Source organism: Balearica regulorum, chromosome 17, assembly GCF_011004875.1.
Source record: "Balearica regulorum gibbericeps isolate bBalReg1 chromosome 17, bBalReg1.pri, whole genome shotgun sequence".
NCBI classification, from domain to species: Eukaryota; Metazoa; Chordata; class Aves; order Gruiformes; family Gruidae; genus Balearica; species Balearica regulorum.
This window is the reverse complement of record NC_046200.1, coordinates 5974889-5999233: the sequence shown is the minus strand read 5'-3', so window position 1 is coordinate 5999233 and position 24345 is coordinate 5974889. Positions and strand designations below refer to the sequence as shown.

The 24345-nt window shown below is 37.6% G+C and overlaps 1 protein-coding gene across 1 annotated transcript in view; it reads left to right on the top strand.

Moving 5' to 3' along the window:
• TMEM132D (transmembrane protein 132D) overlaps window positions 1-24345 on the top strand; it is a 266118-nt gene that overhangs the window by 39145 nt on the left and 202628 nt on the right. The window lies entirely within an intron of this gene.

Below are 24345 nucleotides of genomic sequence, written 5' to 3'. Positions count from 1 at the left end.
AGGACTGATTTGGATGTCTGGATTTGGATGTTTTTGAATCATTTGCTCCCACCCTTGCTCCTGTTTTTTCTAATGGCAACAGAATCCGTTCCACTTAATAGGATTTTTCTTATTGCATGATTGCATGACGTAAACTTATTTGTATAACAGTGGCTGATGGTCTCCCACTGGATCGGTGGTAGTCCAGCAAGGAGTTTTCAGATGTTCTCTCCCACTTTTTCCCTGGTGCTTGCATCTCATTTTACTCTTTCTTTGTGGTAGCTTTTTTCATACTCCACCATAGTGATAAAAATGGGGATCTCTGCCTCCATATGGGCAACGAGAACAGCTCACAAAAGGCTCCTTCACTAGCCTGTGAACAATTGTTTTCCAGTACTAGTCTGTAAGCACAGCATTACTAATGTTCCTTGAGTCTTTGTTAATCACAGGTCTGCCAAATCCAAGATTTAAAATATAACTTGGTAAATACCAACGCTTTATTTTTATTCTTAACTGTGTTCCAAAGGCCAGACTGAGGAGTTCAGACTGCCTACTTCACAGCATGCAGTTTTCCAGTATTTATTTAGTGCAAAGCTGCAGACCGTACAAAGTAATCCCAGTGCAATATCAACTCGCAAACAATTTTCTAAAGCATCTTTAATGTACGGTGTTACTGTACCCAGAGGTGTAGGAGAGCAGTATTAATGCAGGCATGATAGTTCTGAGTGTTCATGTGAGTCCTCAAGGAATAATAAACAGCTTGAAATAACAACCAACAAATTCTCCAGATGCTTTTTATCCATGTGTCGGCAACTGTGTTGATTCCAGATCAATGCAAGGTATTAAGACATTTATATGATTGAGCTAAAAAGCTGCCAGGGTGTACAAGCATCAGGCTTGTAAAAAATAGGAGAGTTGAGTAAATCCAACTGTATTCTATTCATAAACTGCAGGAGTAGAACTTCTTGATAACATAACAGATAGTGTCAGTGGGAAGATTTTGGTTTTAATTTAGTACGCATACTGGGAAAGTTGAGATATATATAAGTCATTTGATTACCTGATCCCAATATTTGAATATTTTGCTGGTATAAAATGAGAGTCCTGGCAGTAGGGCACAATTTATTCCTTACACAACAGAAACACAAAGCCTTTATTTTAGACGCAATCCCTACAGAGCTCAGAGTATGCCTGTCATAACAATTACTGGGTTTGCCTCTCTTATTCCTGGATCCGCGTAGCTATGTGATTCTTATGCCACAGTTTGGTACCATGGAACTTCTCCACAAAGTAGTGAATATATAGAGCACTTCTGTGACAGTCAGTTGTTGTCTTGGCTTGAATCATGGCACAAAGTCTAGACAAAGAAGCTGATCTGAAGATGAAGTCCTTTGGAGCCCTTTTTAATTGGCTGCATGGAGACCTGGATCAGATTGTATTTTTTGACTGCATGTGTCAAAACCACACGTGGTTGCATAAAATAGAGTTTTATTGAGTTTTCCTTTGAAGTCCTTTGATAATATGAAATTCCCATGGCACAGCAGACCCAGGTAAGACATTGACGCAAACTCCTGTGAAGTGAAATTAATGGTTTCTGTTCAGCTTTTGTAGTCACATACTTTTAATACAAGAAACATTATACAGAAAGCTTAAAATGACACAATTTTTCAGAATCCTCCAATCCTAACTTATGTCAACAAGAAAACCATGACATTAATAGTTTTCCTTAGTGCATGTTTTTGCATCCGTCTGACTTGGAGTTTTTATGTGGCAATCCAGCAGTATGCAGTCTCAATTTAAAAAAAATGAATATAACAAAAATCCAATGCAGAAAAGTATCTATGTAGGAATATGCTCTAAAACGTAAGCAAACATCTACCAGGCTAGGGGTTTAATATTTAGTAGTATTTTTAAAAATATAAAATATTTTCAAGACTTTTGTTTAACATGGGTCAATCCCACCTAGGGAGGTACTGTGGCACTGGCTTTGAGAAAAGAGTAAGAACTAGAGCTACCCATTAACACCAACCAGCACAGAGCGTGCTGGTCCCGTTTGTGTAGTTGCACATCATCCCTTATCCTCTTGTGTTAACTTCTCCTGAACATTCATCCAGAAGTGCTACAGACCTCCTGCGTGTCAAGCATTTTCATGAAGTTTTGAAATGTTTTCAGATACAAACGATGCTTTCCTGAAAATGTGTCTGTAGCTGTAGGTGACTAGAAGCTGCAAAATCTTGTCTTAATAACTTTTTTTAAAAAATGGCTATAGATAACCTCTTGGGTAAAACATCATCAAAAGTTGGGTTTGTTAGTTTTTAAATTTTTATTTACTCTTGCATGCATAAATACAGTACATTCCACTGTTTATTCTGAAGTCATTAAATGTATTTTAGAATATCCTGGGTACTCACACAGGTGCTATCAATTATTTGAATTTCATGTGTTTCACTTCAAGTAATGTTTTATGTGAGAGCATATTATTTGTTAGTTGTCATCTGCTGTTCCTCTTTTTAAAAAAAATTGTCAGCAAGTTAGGATATCTAAAAGTATTTCTTTGATTTCATTGACCTAATTTTTTTAAAATTGCTTTTCCAGTTGAAATCTAAATGAGGTAGTGCTCATCGAATAGAGAGAGAAAAGAAGCAAAAGAATAGAAACTTTACTTTTCTCTCTTTTGTGGCCAAATCCTGATCAATAGAAAATATTTTAAAAAGGTGGATATTAGCTTTTTCAGAACTCCCAGGCTTTCATGTCATGTTGAACTACTTCACAGGAACACATTACACAGTTTTAGCTAGATACTGCACAAAGAAAAGCTTTCTAAATGTCATCACCTTTACTTTTCAGGGCTTATTTCTCCAGCCTTATTTTTGTGGCACACTTACTCACATGAGTAATCTCATTGGCTTAAATTGAATGCTGTCAGGAATGACAACTGTGTGAGTAAACTAGAGATGACTTTTACCCTTTCTTTTGAAAACTGAGGTGTTAGAACTGTTCTCTCTTAAATATCTTTCCAGTGCCCCTTGCACCATTCAAGTTACACAGCACTACATAGAATTCATTACAACTCAATTACAAGGCTCATTAGGCAGATGCTGGCATTTTGGTTATCTTACCAAGTTGTGAAACATATTCATTTATTATCCATGGTATTGTTAAAATCAGAATGGTACAGTGAAACCAAACATAACATAAAAGATGGTTCAGAGCATAAAACCGTGGATCTTTGCCACGAAAATGTTTTATGTAACCTGCTTTGAGAGCTCCCTGTGCTATGTTCATGGCTGAAACACAATGGGAGAACTGTACTTTGGAGGTGATAATGAAGTCAGAGCACCTTTGACAAATTGCCACTGCATGCTGGCTTATCCTTTTCATCTCTTGAATTTTTCCAGCATGTAGAAAGTATATTTATCTACCTGTACACCTTTAAATATGCTCTGGCTCTCGCTTTCTTTGTTAATTAGCCTTGGTTTCCACGGTAGAGTGCTAGCAACAGCAGAATCTGTGACAGGGACTCAAACTTCCTAAGCGCTTTACACAGCTAACAGAGTAATTTGTCCTGTTTCAAGCAGTTGGGAGTGAATATCCCCACCCAAGATAGCATTTACCAGCATTCAGGAGTTTCTTTACTCAGTGGATCATTAAAGCAAGCTGCAGCTGATCATTTTCAACACTGAATCTACTGCTGTAATGTTGTGTCCATGTATGGGGTTTGGAAACTAGGTTAGCCTTTGGGTTTAACCACTCCTGTGTAAAACTGGGGGTTTCTCTTGATTCAGTGAATATATGTGCTTGTAAATGTTTTGTATACTACCATTATGTGCAAATTAGTGCAGTTTACATGCACCATGTCTTATCCTAAGGTGCTTATTTCATTGTGGTGTCCCTTTATTATTAACTTAAACAGGGTCAAAAGAAATGTCAGTTAAAGCTTTTTCCTCATCCTGCTGTTTCTTGGGATGTTGTGTTAGGACATCCAAGTCCTGCCTTTAATTCTGCCTCTCAGGTGCCCTTAAGTTACTGGCTCCTTACATCTGAACAGGGCCTCCCAGTATCTGGTTACGTCAGTTCTGGCTGAGCCTCTCTGAACCAGCCCAGCTAGCTGCTTTCAGTAGTAGCAGTTGTACACCTGTGTGCTTATGGAGACCTGTGCGGACCAGGAAAGGAAGTCAAGCATGCAAATAACAGGATGCCAACTTCAACAGAAATAATCTTGCATGTTTGTGCAATGATTCCTGCTATAAAAAAAAGATTCTGCTGTCTTTGCTGGTTATGTGGTGGCAACACTTTGTTGTACATTAGTATTTAAAATGAAATGCACATAGCTATTGATTAGCTTTTTCTTGGTGAACTCTTCTTGTTCTAAACATTTTAGTAAGGACCACAAATCTGCACTACCCCGTTGCTCACAATGTTTCTATCATGTTTCACTCCCTGGTAAAGTAAATGGAGCTAACATTTCTGTTTTGGCCTGTTTCGACTATGTTCCTTTAATCCATTGACATTCAGCCACCTTGGATCTTGTTATTATTTATCAACTTGTATGTCTCAACATTATGAAGTAATAACTCATTTAGGTTGTACTTCCTTTATGCAGAAATTGTGTCTTGATTTGCTGCACTGCTTGCATCTTGATGGGTCTTCCTATCATAAAATAACAGATTGAAAGTACCAGCTTTGAGCTGTTTGGAAATAGGCGCATCCTCAATGATGAGTGAAGGCCTCCTGAGAGATGTCTCATACAGAGCTCTGACTCACACTCCTATTCTGCAGGTGAAACCTGTTGCCAAGCTTGACGTGGGGAGTTTTACGTTGATAGCCCATGATGTGTAGGCTCTTGGGATAAAGAGAGGACTGGCATCAGTCTAGCACGCTTCATCCCCATGTGCAAAGTTGAAAGGCTCTTACTACATCAAAGAGAGGAAAATACAACTGAACTGTGAAGAAATTTGAATAGACTGGTATCTTACTTCTCAAGTAGCCTGGCTGACATTTGTTGAACTATTCACAAAGTTGCTACTTTGAGTTCCCTACTCTGTGAGTGTGGTGGTCACAATCTGATTCCAATTAAGAGCTGCTTTTCCAGCCTAAGGCAAAAAGTGTGCTTGCTTCTTAGCAAACTGACAGTCAGGTATTCCCAGGAGTGTATTGACCATGTTTTACTTATTCCTCTGCCATTCTGTCAAAGCGAGATGAAAAGCGTTGTGTTTGTTCTTTACTCGCCTCCTCAGTGGCCAAGGTAATGAATCTTCTGCAGTCTGTCAATGTCTGTGTCCTCTCCATTACTCAGAGACACTAAGCAAGATAAATGGTGCTGTGTAATGACTGTGTAAGAATTCCAGTCATGATTTGTCTAAATGGGCAGGGCAGCTCCTGGAGTTACACACTATCATCTGCAGATCCTATTTCAGTTGTACTTTGAACTTAGCTTTTGGTGTTTAAACTGGAGCCCTACTCCCACAAATCTCAGATTAAGTGAAGTCTTTTATAATGGCTTTTCTTGCATGGTCATTTCTTGTGCTTCCTATTTGAGAAGATAATGGACACTGTAAATTCTCCTGTAAGAGCACCTGTGTCAGTGAGAAACTGTGCCCCAGAAAATTAAATTCTTCTGCGGTATTAAGTGTTCAGATTTCAAGCTACAGAAACCTTCTGAATAAAAACTACTTGGTTCATAGTTCCTCTATTAACAAACTGCTGTATACACTAAATTATATTGTATGACTGCCTCCTGTTTAGATAAGCACATAAATGAGATGTGCTGAACCTACTCTTTTCACAGTCAGTAATTCAAATTAAGTGTTAAACTGCAGCCGAAACTTTAAAATGGACGTTATTCATATGAATGGGAGTAGTTACCAGTTAATGCTCACACCTTGATCAGGAAAGTAACACTGTCAAGAAAGGTCGAAATTCCAACAGCCCCTCTGAAATTTCTTGCAGAATTGAGTGATATAAAGTTTTCAGAGGAATATTAAAATAATATAAGGAGGACATTTATTATTCTTATATATCTATATTTACCTTCTTTAGTTCTTTTCATTTCAATTTTGCTTACAGACAGAAATGTGTGCTATGCATTAGTAAGTGCTCTTCTGCTCTTGATAGGATCATTTGCATGCCTGTGTTTGGTAAGTGCTATGGTATACTTTTGAGTAGGATATATGTGACCTTTAGGTATGAAGGCTGTAAATAGACATTTACTATGCATTTATTTTTTTCCATTAGTATAAAGTTTTCATTGGGGTATAGGAATACATAGCTTGACTTATTATATTCTCCTTTAACTTTATTTATAGAAATATTGTTTGGCTTTATTACTGGCATGAAAACATGCTACTTCAACGGCGTATGCAATATTGTCTTGAAGGAAACTTTTTTAAAGGTTATCCTCTGTCTCTGATCAGAAATGCGTGCTACTAATACCTGAACACTGGAAATTGGTCAGAGATTAAACTTTCCTATAGGCTAACAAACACAGGATAACAACTTTACTTAAACTTAATCTCACCATAGTACAATGATGAGCTAATTGATCTGCATTATAAAAGACTGAAAATCATTAAGTACTTGAAGTGATGATGCGAATTGAGCTGTATTTTGGTCAAGAGACACTATGCATGAGACAAAGCCCCTATGGTTTGTAGCTTTGATTAGATTCTTTGTCTTCAGACATTGTTTTCTTTTAGTTCGCTGCCTTATGAATGCAGAATACTAATGGTAAGAGGCCATCCTAGTTAAGGTTGAAGCAAAAAGGAGCTTTTTTTTTTCCTGGATCTTGACTATGTTTGGTCATAGTTGTTTTAGGTTTGAGATTAAAAAAAAATGTAGATTTTGAGATGAAATTTCTTATAATCTGTTGAGATGTGAAGATCAAACATGTGGGCCATTCCAGAAAAAAAAAAATAATCATTGTTTGGAGCTGCACTTAAGTTTAAACATAAATTAAAAAAATAGTTTAAGATGTGGAAAAATAGGCTTTAAGTATGATCGTAGAGCACTGTCAGCTCTAACGTTCTGCTTGTCTGATTTTGATCTTCCCTTATGCCAAGTAAGCCTTACTGAGTTAGTGGATTCACTCTTGGCTTCCTTGGAGTAAATTTAACCACAGCCAAGCTGCATGGCACTGAAATCTCTTCTCACTGAAGTCTGAGGCAGGACATCTAGCTTCAAAAGCTATATTATTAAATGAGTTGTACTTTACTTTTAATACTCTACTAACAAAACCAGACTTCCTGTAGATAAGACAGAATAAGAGCAACAGGTTTGGATTTCTCCTCCTGTGCAAAGTTATAGTTTGGATAGTGATTTAATTCTGTGTTATTACTTAGCACGTTTATGATGGGAGTGTTTGTGTGTACATATGTACGTACACATCCCAGGAGTTGATGCTCAGGAAATTTCACTAAAGAGAAGAATATATCTGACATTTGCCTTGTTGGTGAACCTTATGCAATTAATTTTGAAGTCAATGTAAATACTTCTCCACTACTTTACTGTAGCCTTTTAATTGTCTGTCACTCCAGAATTAATAGGCAGTGAGCGGTATTAGAACTCCTGTAGTCCAATATATGAGCCATCTACTGCTAGTACTGGAAGGTGTACAGTGCCAAAGATTGCAGCTCTTACAGCTGTCCTGATGAAGCTGAATATCTTTACGATTTAGATCAGAGCTTTAGCTAATACAAGAAAGACCACAATTTTTTTCCTTGTTTTCTGACAGGTTTTCTCACAAAATCATAGTAGAGCCAGCTGAAAGTCATCATTGTTCTAGCACTTAGTGTGGGATTTAGTGAGGTGTGGCTGAAATCATTCTTCAAAGAGCTTATTCTCTTCAAATAGTTGGGGAACTGTTACTTCATCATGAGTGGTAGTCAAATACTTCCTCTGCTCCTGTTCCTCTTAGCAAACAGGAGAATTCTTGGTCTTCTTTCTTCTCCCCTTTAAGTAATGAGAAACCTTTCCTACTCAGGTCTCAATCAGCCTGCACACCAATTAAGCTAATTGGCAACATATTTGATATACTCCCTAATTACAGCTACAGAAACTTTCAGAGAACCATCTTTCTGCAATTCTTCCTTCAATAAAAAAATAAAAAAACAATAAACCCCCCACAACTCTATTCCCTGGTAGAACTGTTAAAATGCTTTCAGAAGAATTTGGTAAGGTGACTCTCTGATGTTCTGGTTGCTGTGGCTGCTTAGTACTACTAGTGTTTCAGTGAGCAGGTAGACTTGTTCCAAAGAATTTTCTCATAGCAGGTTTTCTGCTGAATAACTGGGCAGGAGGAGGTAGTTGTCAGGAAAAGCATTACTGGAGTGCGTGGTATTCTGAGTACTGTAAGAGCATAAAAGCTTATAGAAGACTCTCATAAACTAATTTAACCTAGAGCAGCCTTGGGGTTTTGCCTAGTCATGCAATTAGCTAAACCATCCCCTGGTGTGGGTTCTAATTAAATACAGAGTTCCTCTGCTCAGTCCCCCTCTTCATTTAAAGAGCAGCTCATGCTATCTGGTGATCTCAGTTATCAGTTACAGTAGCTTTGAAAGGACAATGTGTTATGTAAAAGCCACAGATCCTGTTTATAAAGAAAGTGATGGGTTTCGTTCTGGTTTTTTTTTATATTTTTTGCTTATGGTTTAGAGGACTGAGGAGAGTTCTAATGATTTCAGTTGAATATTTATAATAACTGGTAATATACACTTGCCATTATAGAAAAGAGCTGAGCTACCCTGATCTAAGAATGGAATGGACTTAACTTCTTGTTTTGCTTTTCAACCTAAGTGTGGGGGTGGGGGGGGAAGGGTGCCTCTTCTATTTTAATTTTGTTTCCTGTGGATTGTTTTTCTGCATAACCCCTTTCCATCTAGCAGTATTTCAGCTGAGCTGCCTTGACTTATTTTTAATCAGTCTCCAAGTGCAGTTACCAGATCTAGTCGTCTTACGAAGAAGCAATTTGTTGCCTTGGGCCTTGTGACTAGAAGGGAATAATGTTTAAGCAGGGACGCACATACAGAAAGGAAGACAATGACTTCTAAGACTGTTGAAATGTCAGACCATGACCTTTAAAAAGACTGAAAGAAACCAGAGGGCATAAGCCCTAAGGGATATTTCTGCATGAAGAAGGGTGGGAGTTGACTATTTTTGTATCTACAAAAACAGGTGATATATTGCTGCCTTCAGTTATTCAGCCTATGGAATTATGTATGTTCCTAAGCAGAGATCACATTGTGCTGTAGTGAGGAAACAAGAAGAGTCCTCTTTTCAGAAAGTAGAGGTGAAATTAAGAGCATGTTATGGTTGTGCATCCTCTTGCATGTAAATAATTTGAAACATCCTGGAAGGATCAGTACTTTTAAAACCAACCAGCCAAACAAAAAAAAGCAGCAGCAGCAACAAATAAAACAGCCCCCTGCCAAAAAAAAAAAAAAAAAAGCCACAGATATTGTGCAGACAAACCAATCTGAAATCTTTAGCTCATGTGAGAGAGAAGGGTTTTATTTCACTCCAAATTTGAAATACCCACACACAGCAGCAAAGTCTTCTCAGGAAGTTACCTGTTCTATGCTTAGAGGAGAGTACTAGTGATGGTAATTACTGTGTGTTTCCATGCACGGTGTCCAACCGTTCTTCAGAATTAACCTGTAGGACCTGATGTTGTCACAATACAAGGTAATAATGGATTTTAGGTAATTTAGGAAAGCAACAAGCAGAAAAATGCTAAAAAAACCACCAAACACTGAGACACTCCAGGTATAAACGATTTACTTTTTAGCCTGTATTGCAGTAACAACTGGACAGAGCTTAGCTCTTTGCTGAGGAAGGAACTGCATGCACATGCAGCAGAGATGTATCAACCTGAAAGGACCAACTATATACCTTTTTTAGCACACAATCTGCTCGCGCTGCAAATTCTCACGGGGCGCTACGTGCGCTTTATCTGATGAACTTCTTACTGGGAACATTTCTCCTATTTCTGTACATTATATGAGATTCTTTGCCTGTTACAAGTATCTCCTCCCAAGATATTACCAATGAACCTGATCTGACTTCCTTCTTTGGGTAGAATAGTAAGGTATCAAAATTAGTCAATATATGTGAAGTTCTTCACTTCCAATGACTATGGTATCAGTAATGCTGCTTGCTATTTATACAGTTTAAAGCCCTCAAGTCTTAAATTTTATATGTGGCACCTCTGTGAACCATATGTAATTTGGGAGAATGCTTTAAATATGTCATTTTAATGCTTTTGCTTTCCTTCACTTTTAGTGATTTGTCTTGGTTGATTTATTCCTAGATATTTCCTAAAGTGCCAGGCAGTAAACGTCTGTACATTCTGTGATTTGTTTGAGCACCTCAACCCATTTTTCGGGGACCAGGAAAAGGGGTCTTAAGTATTTGTAGACTGCATGCAAACATATGTAAAGAAGCTTAGCTTAATTTGTAAAACAAGAAATAGTAACATAAATTAGATTAAGTAATCAGTACTTTTCTGCTTGGTCTTAATTATATATTTGTTGTCTTCCAAATACAGATTTAATCCTTATCTTTGTTATGTAATAACACAACAGTAGTGATTTTTGTGGATCATGGTAACAAGGCATAGAAATGTTTGCTCAACTATTTATTCCATTTATCCGGTCATTTGATTATTATCCAACTAGGACAATGAGAGGTAGCTAGTATGTTCAAGAATGCTTCCCTGTGAGTGGCTAATGTCAAGCTTTAAATGATCTGCTTTTACTACAAATGTACTAGATGAAAAAAACCTCCAGTACCTCTTTTACATGCCTGTTTAGTAGAAAGGCTGTGGATTAAAATGGAGATACAGAATAGTTTTCCTGTAAAAGTAATACTCAAAAAGTAAGATGGAGGTTGAGGAGAAATGTTGGAGGCTTTAAGGTTTTTTTTTTAACTTTTAAAGGGTAATATAATAATTTCTTAAGGTTTTATTAGATTTTTTTTTTGCTTCCCTTTTGTAGTGATGGGGTGAAAAAAGGAATTTCACATTGGATTGACCTGAGAGAGAATTGTTTTTGGCTTTTGATCAGTTTAACTTGACAGCTGAAAAGTCAGTTATTCACACAGATTTAGAGTAGAATATAGTGAATTGAAGAATCACTTCTATAAATTAGTGCTACTGAATAAAATGCAGCAGCCAGTGCATGTTCCAAATGCAACTTAAATCGGGTAATGCCTTTTCTGCTGGTTTTCTGCTTGCAGACAAATCCTACCATCTGTCTTGCTCTACCTAGTAGATACTGCTCTTTATTCTGTAGACATTCAATTAGAGAACTTCATCTTTTAATCTGTTATTTACAAGCAGTGATGTGAAGCATCAGTCAATTAGACAATTGTAGAATCCATTTGGTGCAGACTTAATATATACAACTTAATAGGTTTGCTTGGAGTAGGATTTGCTCTTAACCACAAACATAGACACTAAAATGAATTGAACTATTTCAAATGTGCATATGGATTCACATGTGCAAACATGCACTAGGACAGTCATGAGGATAATTGTTCTGAATGCTCAGAGAACCAGCCTCTAAGAGCTCGCTATGACAGGGACTTCAATTTGTGCTCTTTATAAGTGTGAAGACCTGCTTGGCAGAAAGTATATCTGTAATTTGTTTTAAATGTACGATTATTGTTTCTGAGCTTTCTATTGTATGTTTTTCACCAGTGCTTCTGAAATCTTTTGTTTGAAGCTTCTCAGTGGGACTAGAATGGAAAAACTATTCATGTCCAAGTAGCAGGGATTTTTAAGTATCCAAGATAATTGCAGGGTAGGGGAAAATAATCTTGAGCTTTTGGTGCTGCTTGTGCAGCTCCCCTGCAGTCTTTATTGCTGCTGAATTTCAAACATCCTCCAAATTCTCCATTAGGAACTTTCCTCCAATTAAATAGCCAGTTTCCTCAGCTCCATGTCTCATGACACCCTCCTCGGAGGATTCTGACTGTGACACCCAGGTATAACATCCCAATTTCTACTCGGGCTTCAAGAAAACAAGGTATTTAGCTGAGGCAGATTTTAATATGACCTTTAGAATCTGCGAGGAGATGTGAAACTGGCTTAAAATTGATAGAACAAACTCCCAAAGAAAATATTGGAGACTTTGTCAGGCAGGAAAGAAAAAGAGTTTCAGCTTATCTTTCTATCTTTAGGTGTTTACGGAGTGTCAAACACTGTAGCATCTGTATCAGTATTTGCCTATCTAGAAACCACTTTTAAATAGGCATGAGAAGGAAGAGGATGATTTCAAAAGGTGGAATCAGTTTCTGAATAAAATTTCAGAGATTTGCATAAGCAAAGAACTTTCCCTAGATTTAGTTAAATGAATACTAGGTGAGTTCAGGAGTTCATAGCCTTTGGAGTTTGCCTGTATAAGGGAAAAAAAATATTATGGAGCTATAAAATAATTGCAATCCTCTTTACTCTTCTGTCTATTACACTTTTGAGAAAGTTGAGAGAATAGCATGCCAGTTTATTTCCTGAAGAACAGAAAAGCATTTTAAAGATACAATGATATGCCATGTATCTGTAAAATATGGCATAATATTTCATGACAAAATAACTGTCAAATTGACTTTGTTTTAAAAAATATGATAGTCTACAGCCCTGTAGAACAGTAAGTCAGACTTTCAAAGGTATTTTAAGTCTGAAAAGATGGATATGATGCATTATTGAATACTTAAAAGTATTTGACCTGGATAGTGCCTTGCAGTGAAATTCTACTTGTGTCTTTAAAGTCTAAATACTTTTGAAAAATTAACTCGTAAATAAATAAATTGGCTCTCTCCAAAGAATCATAATCTGTTGTGTGTGTCCCTTGCACTGGAAAATCAGAGAAGTAGTCTCTCTCAAAGATTTGGGGTTCACCATGCTAACCCATCACTTGTAACAGTGTGGTTGACTTAGCTGCGCCTGGGCTAAAGCAAGGGCAAGCAACGAGCTTCATAATCATGATCGACCAAGGGCTTGAAACTGATGCAGGTTTCTGCATGGTGATGACTCCTGGAGCTGCTAGACAATCTGGAATGATCCAGCAGCCCCCTGCCACCAGAAGGAATTGATGTCACTCTCCAACAGCGGGGCTCTGGCATGTAACTCTGCCCTCCTGTGCAAGCCCTCGGCACCTCAGCCAGGCTCTTGCTGAGCTGATACAATGTGCTAATTCACCAGAAAATAAGCCAGGAAAAAGTAGATTATTTCTGCTAATCTAGATGAGTTGAGTCACCCCACCTGAAAGAAGAGAGGACCACCTAACTTAGTGGGGAGAGCATGATTTTTGCAACCAGGAGGAAGCAAAAGAGGAATGAAAATAGAGTAGCCAGTTAGCAGCAAGTTTTAGTCTGGATCATCTCTTCTCCTCAGCATGAGTGGATTATCATGGATACTCCTAGGGATGACAAAGCAGCTGAGGTAAGCTACCTGCACACACAGCTGCTTTAGTTAGCTCTGCAAAACTTTCTTTAGAAAAAAGTACATACTCATTTTTTTTCCTCTGGGATATAGATACAGACAAGATACCAGGCCTGATGCTATTGGAGAAAGCTGAGTATCTGTAAGCATGCTACAGGCCTGCTAGAAGTTTGGTGTCATTCAATGGTCAGAATAAGACTCCTGAAAAAACTGCCTGGTTAGTTATTTTGATGTTTGTGTACTTTTTTCAGGTGTATTCTATTTCTGAGAGACTTCAGCTTCCTACTTAGTTGACAAGAAGATGAAAAGGATCAGGAAAGTGTCAGGGTTACAGATGTACCTTGTAACAAAGAGAGAAAATTCATGAGAAGAATGAAGACCTTGTGATTCAGAAGCTAATAAGAACATGTCAAGAAGGTTCTTACTCATCTCCATTAATAAGTATAGACTTTGTATTTGGGGAGCATTGGTGGGATATCTTAGTAGTTGCTGACAGATTTGGACTGGACATGTTATTTTAGAATAGCTTTTCAGGACAGGAATCAAACCTTTGTTTCCTGAATCTTCTAAGCAGGAGGACCCTGTGGATTCAGGACACAATGCATTCCCGTGTTCATAGCGTGTCTATACCAGAGACCAGAGTGAAGAATAGAAATACCCAAGAAGCAATGTTAATTACCTCTGGCTGTGTTCCATGTTACTGAAGTCAGATTGATTCTTGTATCTGTGCGTGTGTGTGTGTGTATACATATATAGATAGTCTATGGTGCCCTACAGTTTCTAGACTTTTCAGATACAAGTACCTATTGATATCTTCACTTCCTTCTGAGAACACATTCAAATATTTTTAAGTTGCACTTTCTTTAATGAATGTAAAATGAGTATGTATTTAGTGAAATATTGCTGGTTTTATTGACATTCCTGGAAATTTACAGCATATACCAGTATTATGGAAGTTATTTAAATAAGACTAAAAAAAAAATCTTATCTTGTTAGAGAATGTAGCAATAGAAGATCAATATTGTAATTGTTGGTTGTACAAATTCAGCGTTAGGCACGGAGCCTACAGCAAGATGTAGAGGTATGATATGGATTAACAAATTCAAAATGAATTTTAAAAAAACATACTCTGGAGAGGGAGAATGATCAGCAAGCAGCTACAAATGCTTTTGTGCTGCGGTTCACATTCCACTGGAATTGGATTAGGGTATATAGACATGACTTGTCTCATAAAAAGCCGGCAGCAGAAACTGGCCTATTACTTTTGCTGAGTCAGGTGTTTAATGCTTAGAATTTTTTTCCTCCCATCAGTAATGGCCTGGTAGCAGACCTGAAGTCTCCACACAGTCCCTGGTATCTTTGCAGAAAATTAAGGGAGAATTTTGCAGATATTTGAGGCAGAATCTGATTGACTTCTGATCATCTGAATAGAGTCTGTTTAAGCAGTATAAGGCTGTTCAATGCATAGTCCTGTATTTTTGTCTCTGTCATGAGGAATTTGACAATTGAAGTTGGACTCCTGGCACTCTGCACTCCCTCACTACCTAGCCTTACTTTCCTTTTATTTGTTCCTAAACATAATTACACTAGAAATAGTATTTAAGTCAAGATCCTTCTGGCAAGAATTTCAGCTTTCTCTTTGTGGGTTTTTTTTGGGGTTGGGCTGTGTGTGTGGTTTTTGGTTTGGGTTTTAAGTCTTTGAAATTTCAATTTCTTTTTTCTTCTGCAAGTAGAGGCATGGGGAGGGGGGTTGGGGGGGGGGGGGGTAGGAGAGAAAGGGAGACACAAACTATGGCTATTGAAAGCCTGAGAAATCTTTCAATATGCCAGACACCAAAGCCCTTGTCTCTTAGTTCTTTCACCATTAGAGTGCCTTGAGCCATAAGTGGATAGTACCTCACCTAGTTCTATTTTCATTAAAGAGAGATTCTATCTTTTTATGGTTTATTGTAATTTTGATGCATTTATTCAAAAAAGGCCAAGAAATGGTGTGTGCCAAGATGGCCCAGTGAGTTACAGTGAAGAAGGCTCACTGCTGTAAGCAATGACACACTCAAGGGAGTGATGCATCTTATGTCTAGTATCTTTTACTCCTTGACTCACATGCAGTTGATGGATTGGGGGCAGCCCTCTGTGTGATTATTGATGTTTTGCATCTGGAGTGTCAGAAAATTTTTTCCTAGCCACTCTTTCCCTATCCCCTAGTAGTTAACATGACTGTGGCTTTTTGGTTTGTTTTTCTTACTGTAAACTTTGTGGTGCCCATCACTGCCTTGCCCTTTCACGTTCAGGCTGACATCAGATCTTGTGTGAAACAGTGCCATATCCTTTTATCTTAATACTTTTCTCTGAAATTATTACTTTGCTGCCTTTTCAAGTGGGAACTTGCCTTTGTTACATGATCTTTCTCTGATAATTTTTGTATCACTTGGTAATACAAAGGTGTGTGTGTTCCTCTGTGGCACTTTTATTTAAATGATTTATTTATCTGTCTGTCAGCATGAATAATAAAATAACTTCAGGATTGTTCATCTCCCTCTTAATGAATGATGAGGTCTAGTCAGTCCTGACATCAATGATTAATTTACAAAAGTTTCTTCAAACTTCAGTAAAATGTGATATTGAAAGAAAATATTGTGTCATCAGACTACAGTGCTGTTGTCAAAAAGACCTTATCTGACTGAATCAGATTCAATGAGCCCATTTAGGCAACTGGAATTCCTGGATTGATACAGCAACTGGGAGTCCAATCTGCACCCGTGAGTGTGTATCAAGGATGAGCCCTTATAAAACTATCAAGTCAAGTAACAGTTTTAAAGTATGAAAAGTTCTGGATGAATATGTAACCTTTAATGATCCTTGGAGTTATGCATATAAGGCTATGCATGCCAAGATTAGATGCCTACTCTCACTCCAGACATGGAGGCATAGAAATCCTCTGATGTCATGATTCAACTTCCAGACTTATCATTTATAGCAATTTGCAAGGAGTTCCTGACAGGCAGGCTTGTGAAATTGATAGATTCATTTTGGTTTTAGTCTATTGCCCTGCTTTTGAAACATCATATAGTGGCTCATGTTAAGACTGAGGATTGTGTCTGTGGTGCAAGTTACTTTGGTGGAGCAAGAGCTCCCTTTCTAGAAGATCATTTTCTGAATGTTTGTAACTTCTGAATTTTTCTGTAAAATCAAACTTAGATTTCCTGCGTGAAAGAGATTGTGTGGAGAGACCATGTAATATTGTGATCTAGTAACATCTCATTGAGAACACAAATAACACTGACATGGTCGCTCCCGTTGAATGGTCTGATCACACACTTGACAGTGTGTACTTGATCTGGGATACAGTCATAGTAGGTACAAAGTCTGTCCTTCCAGATTTACTGCCTCCCCCCTTTAGGTAAAATCAGAAGCTTGAGCCAGAGTCCTCGAAACCTTTGAGTGACAATTCTTTGAGGTGGGCCAAATGGTACGCCACTAAAGATGGAGTAGATTTCTTGATTGAGGATTGCTCTGCGGATGTATTTCTTGTTTTCTGATTCAGCTTTGTATTTGGACACTCTTCTGGGATGAATTCATACTGTATTTCATGGGGAGGTTCTTTTCCTTTCCCAAGTCATGGAAACCTTTTTATGGAGTTAACAGTGAAATTGCAACATGGACTACAAGATTGCTCAAGAGGAGCGATCTAGCAGGACTGACAACAGAAGCAAAAGTGGGCAAGACATTCTTTGACAGGCTGTAACATTACCTCTTGCAAAGGAGTCCAACCTCTGCTTCAGCAAAGCATTACCTGGCTTGTAATATTCACAGGAATGTTCTCATGAAGTTTAAGCACATTGTGTCAGAGTACTTCCTTGCAGGACTTGGCACTTAAAAATTAATTCTGTTTCTGACTGCAGTAGCAATGCTTGATAGTTTTCATAAAATGAATGGTTTGCAAGTGTGTATTCCTCTTAGAAATGATGGTACAAATGATTTGTCTTCATCTGTACAAAGTTTAATTTGCTTTATTCAGCATCTACGTTATGACTGTTGCTTAATCTATGTTGTACTCTAATAATATCCGAGATTTATTTATTTAAATAAAATATATATAATATCCGAGATATTATTTATTTAAAATTCTCTTACAAGAAATGAGGAGTCACCTTTTTCAAAGAAGCTTTCCTACATAGTCTGTGGCGTTAATATTCAAGTAAGCTTTCCCTTGCTTTGTAACAAGCTCTGTACAGATAGGCAGAACTGCAATAAGAGCTGTAATAACTTGGGAAAAGAGGAGGATGTTGGCAGGTTGGGAACAGCATTGTTCTCTGAGAAGAACGATAGTTTCCCAAGGATAAAATAGTTACAGGGAATCTTGTAAAGTGAAGTAGGCAGAGCAGTCTGAAATGCTAATAAGGAAAGGACTTAAAAAGAAATAGGTGACTTTTAACTTTGAAGCCATTTTTCTTTTTTAATTTGCTACAGATAAATGCATGACTCCTGCTTCCAGGGTTCTATTTTTGTGTTCCTATTTGACGCATTGATTTAGCCTTATCGCTATTCTGTTGGTACTTGCCCTTTAGAACGATGGTGTTTGTTACCAAAAGCATGAGATTATTTGGGAAGTGTTCTCTAATGCTGTGACAATGCTAGGAGGAAAGATTAGAGTTCCTGCTGCCAGATAAGCTGGATTCTTTTATTTCTGTACTGGTATGGAAGATAGACCCTGATATTCCTTCTCCAAGCAAGTAGGCAAAAAATGATGGGAAATAAGTGCTCCAGTGTGAATAGTGATAGTAACGTGTCAATCATTATTTCAGCCTTGTGTTACACAGCTGTGTAGAGAATAATGTAATCACTGAACTTTCTTATGTATAATAATGTCTTCATAAGGAAATACTTAGTTGTAAGAAATAGGTCGTATTCAGGATAGGAAAACTTACCTGTTGCACTGTGAAGTGTGGGCAGGAACTCACCATCACACTGTGTGTCTGTGCTAGAGATGTGATGGCTCAGCTTTCTCTATTACCTGTTTGTGGTAGAGATGTTGAACAAGAATTTTCTTTTTTTGGCTGATATGACAAAGTAGTGAAAGACTACAGGAAAATCTAGCTGATTTAGTCTTCAATCCCCCCTTACATTTTCAGGTTTTATCAAAAAAATGCTGTTGAAAATGTTTCCAAAATGTTCATATCGAATACTGACTACAGAGAGGAATTAGTGATTTATGACTGGTTTCTAGCCCTGAATGCATGATGGCTTTATGGCTTTTGGTAAATCCCATCACTATTTTGGCATCAACTTCCAGTTCTTAAAACCTTGTCTGTTAACTTGAATTGTAGATTCTTTCAGGCAAATACTGCTCCTTCTGATGAAGTCTGATTTCAGTTAAGGCTCCTGGCCACGGAAGTAATAAAGATTTAATAATATTATTAAATTTCCAAAATCAATGCTAAAATGAGATGCTAACTAAGGGAGAAAGCTAGCCTGTCTAACCAGCTACCAAGCAATTCATTTTTGGATGCATATAATGTAGTATATCCTAACAGAAAATTAATCTTGCAGCTTTTGGTTTAATTTCTTGTCAGGGAATAACTCCAGTATGTAATTTTCAATGTGGATATCTGTGGGATAGATTCATGTGTTTATGGCATCAAGTCACTAAAATACTTTCCTGACTGTGTTACTGCACAGATTAGGTGTGCAGCTGTGTGCAAACAGTTTCAAAGAAAGTCATCTGCAGTAAGATCCTGGGTGGGTTTGCAGGTTTTTGATCATATGGTACAGCATGTTTCTTCCAGGGGGTTTCATTTGTCACCCTCCAATGCATCTGAGCTATTGATGCTCTTCACAACCTATCGCACTGTGCTGTTCTGTATCTACGGTGCTCCTTCCCTCTGGACTTCTGTTGAGCACCACTGCAAAGTGTAACCAATGAACAACTTTATTGCTTTTAAACAAGCAAAATGAGCGACTGCCACAAAGCCTGTATTGCCTTTCTGTCTGAGATCAAAACCTTCCATCAGTTTGTCACTGTGGCATAAAGCTGCTCTCAATAAAGTGCAGCGCTTCATAAAATGCTTGAAATACAGTGTTAATTGTTTTAGCAGCCACAGGACTAATAAAAGAGGGAACATAGTAAGTCATTCTTGGAAAGTTTCTGGTTCTGTCTATTCATGTGTAAGGGCTGTGCAGAAGGATGCTTGAACCGAAGGAAGGAACATAACAAGCAACCAACAAATCCTGTAAGATGGAAATGATCCTACTCAGATATTCACATAACACAGTCTTAATTGACTCTGTCCATAGTAGGTGACACATGCTGGCAGAGTAGATCATCCTTCTGTAAGAACTGATTGATACACACGTGGGGATGGCATTCACTATGGTTATAGCTCAGCTTTAAACTGCCTCAGTTTTGATCATTGGTGGATTCAGCCATTTAACTAGGTTAAGGCAATGTCTTAATTTTCCAAAACTGAGCATGAAGTTTTATTGGAATAGACATCCTTGTGACATTAGCTTCCAGATCTGGAAATAGATCACATGACTAGATTTTTTTCTTTCTAGAAATTTTGGCTAAAAAAATTCTAATGCATGACAAACCTAGGAGAGCAAAAGTGTTCAGAAGATTCAGGGAGAACAGCTGAAACTAACTAAAAAGGTAAAATTTCTGGCCAGATTAAAAAGAACCGTTTATCTCAATCCCCAAGATACTGCAACAAACTTCATCTATTGCATTACAAGTCTGAGCTTGCAGCTGGTAAGGCAATTTTCCTAAGAAATTGTTGCCTTCAATCTATAAGAAAAAGGCAATTTATTTTTTTTTTAAATAGTAGCATTATATAATTGATTGGAAGAGTATTTTATTTCTCATGAATGGTGGAAGATCATGGATTGAACAGTTTTAAAAATAAAGTAACTGTTAGGGCAATGAAGTCCCAAGGATCTGGCAATATAGAATGAAGTTAGTGGTCTGGCAGACTTCTTCAATTTTCTGAAGCCATGGTCAATAACTTTGCAGTAGAAATGAGCTATGAATAGTGGTTTTGTCATTGACTAAAAGCTGCCATTAGGTGATATTAAAGAAATAAAGATTTAAGATTTTTACCTGGACTGCAGTACAAAATTAATAACCTAATGAAGAAAGTAGCATGACCTTTTGGAATGTAAATGCATGTTTACAATGTCATGTTCAGGGATATATCATATGCACAAGCTTTGGCTGTGTGGGAGGAGACTGGGTATGCTGCCTTTTTCTCAGATTTTTTCAAATTCACTGACCTGCAAAGAATTTGCTTCTTCCATCAATGACAAGTATTTTTAAAACGGTGTCAGTCAGGGGAAGATTTACTAGGGAGAGAGGGAAGAAAACCACCCTACTACATCATCTCTTCCCAGGTGGCCACTGATTGAAATCCTCAACAAACCATTCACAGCATGAGAGGTCAAATACAGATGTAGTTTTAAGGGATTGAGAAATAATAGATCCTGGCATAAGCACAGCATCAAAATTAGATTTTACAGGTTTGCTTCAAACTGTTGGGGATCATCTCCTGAATCCAGAGTGCTGTAACACCAGTCTGCAGTGGCAGTAGATTGTCTTCCCCAGACCTTGCAGTGAAGCAGTTTACTCCAGTTGAGGGTCAGTCCCTCAAGATTCAAGATTCATTGCTTGCTGGTCCTCTGGAAGAATCTGTTTTTTCCTCTGCAAAGTCTCAGCTTAAGATAAATGGATCTTACAGCTTGCCACAACTAATCGGTTCAAAGTTGAGCGGGTCTCTATGGGACATAGGAATCTATCCTTACATGGATAGATTAAACTCCTCAAAGTTTTAATCTGGTACCACTGCTTTTTCTATTGACGTGGAGTATGATGTACTGTGCGGTACATCTTACAACTAGCAAGGCTAGTTAACATACTGCACTCTCACACTTGGCTATCCTGCTGCCAAATTCCTCATGTAGACAAGCCTTCAGGTATAGTGGTACAGTAAAGATAAATTGCAGTTCCCAAATTTAACTGTATATTTTTTTTGTCTTGATGTTGTTTCCTTAACAATGCTTCAGTTACCCATTGTTTGTTTTGTTTGACGTATTTTGTCTGAGAGATTCACTGTGTGATTCTTGTCTTATTCAGGTGGGTTATTCCTGTGGAATTTTGATTATGATGGTATAGATCTGATGTAATATTTAGGGTAGATGATATGACTGAAATCTCTACTTTTATGCTGGATCTCGCCCAATAGCACACAAAATTGTAATCTTCTGCAATTCTGTCTTTGTAAAAACATGCATAATTTTTACAAAAATAGTCATGGTTGCAATTAAGGACGTTGATAGTTGTTTTTGTTTTTAATTTCCTACCCTTCAGAATCCTTAATAAACTTTCACGGTCAAAATCCAGATGGTACTGCAGAGCTCAGTGTAGTTTTTGAGAATTTTTTTTCTGTTTGTGCTGATTATAACTCTCCCTAGATAAAAGTGCAAAATTGTTTGAATTTTTGGCCTTTGGCTGTTTGGAAAGCTGCTGTCAGCTTCCAGTATAAGCCAATTCATATTCAGTGCATGTCCACAGCTTGATGATAGGGGGAAGTGCAACAGCGAGCAGACCAGTTTGTCATTGACCAAAAATTTAAAAAGCAATGGACCCCACTCTATCTGGTGAGATTGTTTCCTTTTTTTAATAGGCAGTTCACCTTCATCATTTTTTTTTTAAATTTGTGTTGTTCTACTATTCTGAAGAGTCGTTGATTTACAAACTCTGAGGAACATTGTCCTGTGGAGATGGGGAATACAGAGGGAAGATTTTTAATCCCTTAGATAATTAAGCACTAAAATAAATGATTAAAAAATTATGAGGTGAAACACTCTGTTAGTTTTAATATAAAAATAATGTACTTCTCCCTGCAGAATGTAAGGGAGGGAGCTGCAATCAAAATAAGGGAAATAAAAAATTGAATACCCTGAGCTTTTTTCTTCTCTTTAAGTTGCCTCCTTGATGCCTCACTGTGTTTAATGGTGCTTTGCCAAGCTGTTGGGAGGAGTACAAAATGAGTGTGGAATTTATAAATGGGACATTAGATGGAGGAACGATGTTAGAGGCTGGGTGATCTGAGGAGTACAACAGCAGAACAGATTTTGCCTTAGGGCTGGATAGGAGAGATGCATCCGTCCACTCTAAGTACTAGTAAAGCCATTTAAAGTTGTTAGAAATCTTTGTTGGGGGATTATCTAGAAAAAGGTCTTTAAAAACTTCATCTGTTCTCAATGAGTATTTGGAGAGAGAGTGGGAGCTGAATGCTGAAAAGACCAAGGCTAAAATAAAGGGTGTTTTCGCATGCAAAGAATCTCTGCAGTTTACTCTTGATTAAAAACAAGCAGAAAAGCCTTGAGTGTGACTTCCTTCAAATTCCAACAAGGTCTGAGCTGAATTTTCCACCTTAGATCACAAGACTTCAGCCTTTTATTGCTGTTGCAGTTTACAGTCTTGTATGATGATGCGTACAGAGGCCATTTTCCCCGATTCTTCAGATGGAATTTATTTCTTCTTGCAGGTCTGGTTTAAGTGTTGATATTAATTAAACTTTTTTAAAAGTAAGGTGTTATTTTCATTGTTTATTAGGAAAGGAATTTCAGTTTTTTGAGATGGAGAGAAAGATTTCCAAAACTGTGAAACTCTTCTCTGCAATCCTTTCTTCCTGGCCTCTTTCATTCTGAGATTTGTTCCTTATGTCTTAGAGCTGAATGATGCCCACCTGTATCTACGGTTTGTGTTTTGGTTTGTTGGGTTTTTTGGAGGGTGTGGTTTGTTGTTTGTGTGTTTGGTTTCGTTGGTTTGTTTAATAGCTGGCTGGTTTTGTTTTTCCATGTAGAAAATTCTTTGCTCTAGTTTTCCAACTTACTGTTTTATATTAGTTCCTGGAGACCTTAACTCAGATCACAGCCTTGTTATTTTAGGTGATACTCTTATATAAAATATAAGAGTGTATATATAATTATATAAAAGCCTGTTGCATTTACAGTCTACACAGACAAAAGTATGAGAGGAAATAAATAGTAATACTCTTATTTGCTGGACATAGAACAGCAGCACAGGCAAAACAACTTGTCTGAGATTGGATGAAGTCTATGGCAGAGTGAGATCTCCCGCATTAAGCGTGTTGTTGCGGAGGTGCCTTGACTGATGTGCTGGTTATGGGTCGCATCAGTGTGGCTTCCTCTCCTGCAAAGGCGAATTCCTCTTTCAGGTCATACATTCCACAGGTAGGGAAGATGATTGTTGCTGTGAGGCATTTTCCAGACGGTTTTGGTGAACACTTGCGGTCTGAAATAAAAGGTTTTTAGGAACTAACAATACTATCTCATAGGATTTGAAGATAACAAGCTTCTATCTTGTTCTAGTACTGCAATTCATTGCAAATCCCTAAATGGTAGATTGGTGGTTAGAAGTAACTGACATCAGGTTAGGCCACCACAGTACTTGGTAAGCAAGTAAATATTTAGGTCAGATGCAAAACAAAGTAAGGACTAATAAAGTGTTTGTGGACTAGAGCTTGGGAAACTGGGTTGCTTTGCCATCTGTGGTAACCATTTGTTGCTTTTCTGAATAACAGTAAGGATTTGTATTTGCTGTGGAAATAAATGCAATTTATTTCACAATTAGGGTCTGAAGACATAAGCACAAAAGTCAGATGTTCAAACAGGAAAGGTCATACTGCATTTGCATCTGTATCTTTTAACAGTGTATGTCTTTGTTTTTTGGGACTGACAGTTCCTAGAAAGAATGGAGAGCTTATTCTTTAATATGATAGTGTGCCTCAGGTAATTTCTTGATGGCACAGTTAAAATAGATATCTTGCAGTAAGAAAGGCTCAGTGTCATTGAAAATGTTCTTTCAATGTGCAGTGATGTAAAGCCTAAAGATAATGAAGTTGTATTAAGGAACA